The sequence below is a fragment of the Trichechus manatus genome, unplaced genomic scaffold (genome assembly GCF_000243295.1).
Source record: "Trichechus manatus latirostris isolate Lorelei unplaced genomic scaffold, TriManLat1.0 scaffold00037, whole genome shotgun sequence".
Taxonomy (NCBI): domain Eukaryota; kingdom Metazoa; phylum Chordata; class Mammalia; order Sirenia; family Trichechidae; genus Trichechus; species Trichechus manatus.
The window spans coordinates 13,118,172-13,123,813 of record NW_004443973.1 but is presented as its reverse complement, the minus strand read 5'-3'; the positions used below and the strand labels follow the sequence as shown (position 1 = coordinate 13,123,813).

Below are 5,642 nucleotides of genomic sequence, written 5' to 3'. Positions count from 1 at the left end.
GGGGTTGTTAACCAATGTCATAAAACAATATGTGTACTACTGTTTCATGAGAAACTATTTGTTCTGTAAGCCTTCACCTGAAGTACAATAAAAAAAAGAAATCTAACCTTTCGATCCAACTCACAGAAGAAATTATGTTCCATAAAAAAAATACTGCTGCAAGTAATGGTAAGTATTACACATATAATTCTCTGAATAAGGTAACTAAAATTCTTCATTTTATGTCCTGGTTATACTTAATGTACATTCTTTAATTCAAGAGAGATCAATTTAAATACTTTTTCTTCATGTTTCCTCTTTTCAGACTCTCTAGCTTTAAAAACAGTAGAAGAGCTTATGCATACTACTTCTGAAATCATATAAACAATCACAACCCTACAGGACAGATTAGAACTGCCCCATAGGGTTTCCAAGGTTGTCATATTTACAGAAGCAGACTGCCCCGTCTTTCTCCTATAGAGACAGTGGTGGGTTTGAATCACCAGCCTTTAAGTTAGCAGCCAGCACTTTACCACTGCACCATCAGCCTATAGAGACTATGTTTATAGTTTCTCTTTCAAAATTGAAAACCACCATAGCAGCACAACTGGAAGAGCGTAGTTGATGTCACTGAACTGTGCATGTAGAAATTTTTGAAATGGTGTATCTTTGGCTATGTATGTTTTCAGCAACAATAACAAAAAAGGTCGAGAAGGGAGAGGGTTGACATCTTGTGGGGTTGTTAACCAATGTCATAAAGCAATATGTGTACTACTGTTTCATGAGAAACTATTTGTTCTGTAAACCTTCACCTGAAGTACGGTAAAAAAAAAAAAAAGAAATTGAAAACCACCTCCCTACAGTATTCTAAAACTCTATGCTCAAATATATTACAACTCTACTAAACTGTATCATAAGCAGCATTTGATTTCCTAAAATGTCTTCAAAACTTACTATATTTCACAGAGAATTTAGCAAGATTTCAGGAAGACTGATTGTGTTGACTCCAGAAAATACAGAAAATTTCTCAGAGGAAAAGCACAATAAAAATGCAAAGCAGTAATAAAATCAACAAGTTTCATACTGACGAGAGACTCTTCAAACATGTTAATGGATACATTAGTACAATTTAACTGCATTTTGGGATTTTCAAAGAATCACAGAATGTTTACATTTTTAAGTTAGATAGGACGTTAAGTCACGTAATCCAATAGAACCCAATATATGAATCTACAGAATTTATCTCCACATCCCCCTAAAACAAAATTCTTATAGCTAAATAAGACACAGTTCTTTCCTTTGCTCGACCAGTCTAATTGTTATACCATTGTTAGATTCTTGCCAAAAACCTATGCTGAACTCAATCTATGTCCTTCCAACTTTCACCTGCTGGTCTGCCTGCTAAAATAGCAGAATGAATCTACTCTATTCATGTTTTTGAAATACGTGAAGACGGACATCATGTCTCTCACCCTTCAAGAAGTCTCTTCTTTAGGCTAAAAAGTATGGTGCACAGACTTCTGTAGGTACTGGAGACACAGGGAGCTCACAAAGTCAAACTTATTTAATAACATTAAGGCACTATTTGCTTTTTTCAGTATGTTGACATTTACACTTATAGTGCAAAAGCAATGGGCAACAAATCATACTAGTAGCCATTGCATTTTTCACCACCAAGCGCTCACAGTTCAAAAAAACAAAGCAAAGGTGTCTGTTTCACTTAAGAATACCCTTGATAAAATTACTTATCTTATGAAATCCTAACTCATGAATATGTTTTTAATATTCTATGTGACAAAATGGAAAGCACATGTAAAGCACTTCTATACATCACAGAAAAATACGATTATAGAGAAAAAGCACTTGTATGACTGACTCAACGTGCAGGGCAATGGATGTCTCTGTTATATATGGCCTTTCTGGCCCTGGGTTTGTACTTCTGCTAAGATAATTTGCTAGGCCACAATCTTGCAAAGGGATTGGTTAGTCTACAATGCAAGAAAGGTTTGTAGAACACCTGCAGGGATTTGTCAATTACTATGCAAAATTGGTGGCTATGGCCTACCAAGGGGATTGGTCAGTTTTGCCATCCTGTTAGGCTTAAAGGAACCAATCCCACAGAGGGTGGAGGAGGATCTATCTCACTAACATCAAAAAGAACCCAGAGTGGGGCACATCTTTCGGACTTGGAGGGGGGAGTTCGTCTTAGTTATCTAGTGCTACTGTAACAAAAATATCACAAGTGAATTGCTTCAACAAATAAATTTATTCTCTCACAGTCTAGGAGGCTGGAAGTTTCCATTCGGGCACCAGCTCCAAGGGAAGGCTTTCTCTCTCTGTCAGCTCTGGGGGAAGGTCCTTGTTACCAATCTTCCCCTGACCTACGAGCTTCTCAGTGCAGGGAACCCGTGTCCAAAGGATGCACTCCGCTCCTGGCACTTCTTATTTGGTGGTATGAGGTCCCTCTCCTCTCTGCTCAATTCTCTTTTATATCTCAAAAAAGACTGACTCAAGACACAACCTAAACCTGTAGATTGAGTCCTGCCTCATTAACATAACTCCCTCTAATCCTGCCTCATTAACATCATAGAAGTTAGGATTTACAACACATAGGATAATCACATCAGATGACAAAATGGTGGACAACCACAAAATATTGGGAATCATGGCATAGCCAACTTGATATACATCTTTGGGGGACACAATTCAATCCATAACAGGGTCCCTGCACTAGGAACCTCCCAGACCCAGGAGAAGAACTGTAACATTGAAGACAGCAAGAGACCGTGAGAGACAGCGCGGCAAGAGCGGCAGCAGCATGAGATGGGGGGAACCAGGAGACTGGCATGAGACGGCTGAGGTGGGGCTTGCTGACCCACGCAGCAAGAGGTGAATGTCTTCTAGCAGGAGGCTTGCTGGTGGCACATGTCGGCGAAGCTAAAAAGCTGTAACACTTGTTTGAGCAGGGCAGAGGCCTGGCCCAAGTACGGGCTGGCTGGAGAGGCCACAGCGAAGGGCCTGTCTACGGGCACAGCCAAAAAGGAGCTGAGAACTCTTGGTTGGAAGTCATACTGATTGACAAATGGTATCCTGTCTCCTGAGCTGTTCCTGTTACTTCCAACTTGATCTTGATCCTGAATTGTCAACTTCCCGAATAAACCCCATAATCATGAATATGGTCTGTGAGTTCTGCGTGCCCGTTGCAATAAACTATCAAACCCAGCAGAGTAGAGTGTCATGGGAGGGACGGTTGGTGTCAGAAGTGGTAAAAAAAAGTTGGAGAATGGAGGCATGTCTGACCCCCACCTCACTGGAATCAGCTTTGGGCTGATCCCAATGGTGATTATCCTCTCCCTTTGTGAAGTAAGAGGACCCCTGACACTGCTACTTCATTACACAACAGCACCTAGTAACACATGACTGAACTGCAAGCTGAAATGAGCCACTTTTTTCCATGGCATACCATTTTTACGTGAAAGAACACAAACTATGATTATTCAGGCTTGGTATACAGCAGACATTTTCTAGAAATAAATGAAGTGAACCTATTAATTCAAGGAACATAACAAACAACACTGATTGCCAATGATAAAGTTGGGCTTTCAAACAAAAATTGGAATTTTGAAAAACTTGTATTTGTCTCTCTGAGCTTGACAACTTTTCAAAACTTAAAGACTTTCCTGATGAGATGTGTAGTGATATTAAAGAAGGTAATTTTTAAAATATTGGAAATTGTGTCAACATTTCAAAGATCTGCATTACTGAGTGAACCAGTAGTTTCCAAATGAGCAATGCATGATGTTTACAAGACCTATTCAAAGTGCAGATAGACGAGCGGTTTTTTTTTTTTACAATGTTGTATAGTACAGGCAACCCTGTGATATTCTCCAGTAATGGCTACTCTCTCTAATCCTTTTTTCTGGAAGGATTGTATCAGTAGTCTTGCTGCATCAGATTCCACCTTCTTGGTCCTCCAGAGACCAGTAGGGTCTAATATAATAGAGTATGAAAAGTTCATTGATAAGGTTTCAGATTTTACATTGAAAGTTATCTTAAAAAAAAAAAAACCTACTGCTTGTCAAATTTTGTGGCACAGTGGTTAAGAGCTCAGCTGCTAACCTCAGGGTCGACAGTTCAAACTCCGCCAGTCGCTCTACAGGAGAAAGATGTGGCAGTTTGCTTCCATAAAGATTACAGCCTAGGACACCCTATGGGGCAGTTCCACTCTGTCCTATAGGGTCACTATCAGTTGGAATCGACTCAATGGCAACAAGTTTGGGTGTTCTTGTTGTTTAGATCAAAGAAGAACACGCACACTTTCTGAAAAGCCTAATAAAATATTTCTTCTTTTTCTAACTACGTATCTGTGAAGTTGGATTCTCTTCACGTACCTCAAATCAAAACAACATATCACAACTGACTGAAAGCAGAAGCAAAATCCAACTGTCTTCAATAAACTGGAAGTTAAGGTGATTTGCAAAAACTTAAAACAATGTCCTTAGTCTCACTAAATTTTCGGTTTTAGGATATTTATTTTTCATAGAAGTTATTTTAACATGTAATGAGTTTTTGTTATATCTGTATAAACTAATATTTTAAAAATATCAGTAGACCTAACTCACGTAAACAAAATTTTTTTGGGGTCCTCAATAATTTTTAAGCGGGCAAAGGGGTCCTAAGACCAAAAAGGCTTAAGCATAGCCTATTTGTCATGTAGATTTCCAGACCTCTATCTCTCAGAGCCCTGGTGACACAGTGGTTAAGAGCTCAGCTGCTAAACCAAACAGTCAGCAGTTGGAATTCACCAGCCGCTCCTTCCCAATGGGGCAGTTCTACTACTCTGTCTCATAGGATAGCTATGAGTAGGAATTGACTCAATGCCAACAGGTTTGGTTTTTTTGTTTCTAACCATCGCTTACCTTAATGCACACCTAATTAATTAATTAAGCCTGACAAGCCAGGCGGGGAGGGGGACCGCTGGTGGTTAAGAGCTCAGCTGCTAATCAAAAGGTCAGCAGTTCAAATCCACCAGCCACCCTGGAAACCCTATGGGGCAGTTCTACTGTCCTATAGGGTCACTATGAGTCAGAACTGACTCGACGGCACCTAACAGCAACAACAACAGCAAGGGGGGACTGGCAGAATGTAGGCTCCCTTCTGTGTCCCTCACCTACGATGCCAGGTGAAGGCATGCATGGAAGAGCCCTCTATCTCCACCGGAACAGTTTCCAGTGCCAGGGGGATAAGTGTGTCATGTAAATGTCCCTTTGTGTCCCTCATCTATGGTGCATAGCACGGCGCACGTAGTTGTGTTCCATCTCTGCCCGAACAGCTTTTGAGCTAGGGGTACTGCTTGTCTGTTGTATGCTGTTTTATTTTTGTAAAGCAAAAAAGTTACTTTCATTGTGCGAACACAACTTCAGGCTGTTTGGAGGACGTAATATTCATAGAAGAATCACATTTAGTGATTGGTCCCCTTTTTCTAATGGTCTCTTCGTTATTCAAAAATCTGGGACAATAGAAGAAATTAAGGATGGAATAAAGAAATTCACAGAACCAAATGAGGATGAAAACACATCCTACCAGAACCTTTGGGACACAGCAAAAGCAGTGCTCAGAGGTCAGTTTATAGCAATAAATGCACACATCCAAAAACAAGAAAG

The 5,642-nt window shown here is 40.1% G+C and overlaps 1 protein-coding gene and 1 non-coding gene across 3 annotated transcripts in view; both read right to left on the bottom strand.

Annotated features, from left to right (window-relative positions):
* Window positions 1-5,642, bottom strand: part of TLK1 (tousled like kinase 1) — a 156,628-nt gene that overhangs the window by 145,989 nt on the left and 4,997 nt on the right. The gene's annotated exons all lie outside the window — the stretch shown is intronic.
* LOC111820429 (small Cajal body-specific RNA 4) lies at window positions 3,831-3,957 on the bottom strand. Its single transcript, XR_002823974.1, has one exon. It is a non-coding gene; the product is annotated as a small Cajal body-specific RNA 4 (non-coding RNA).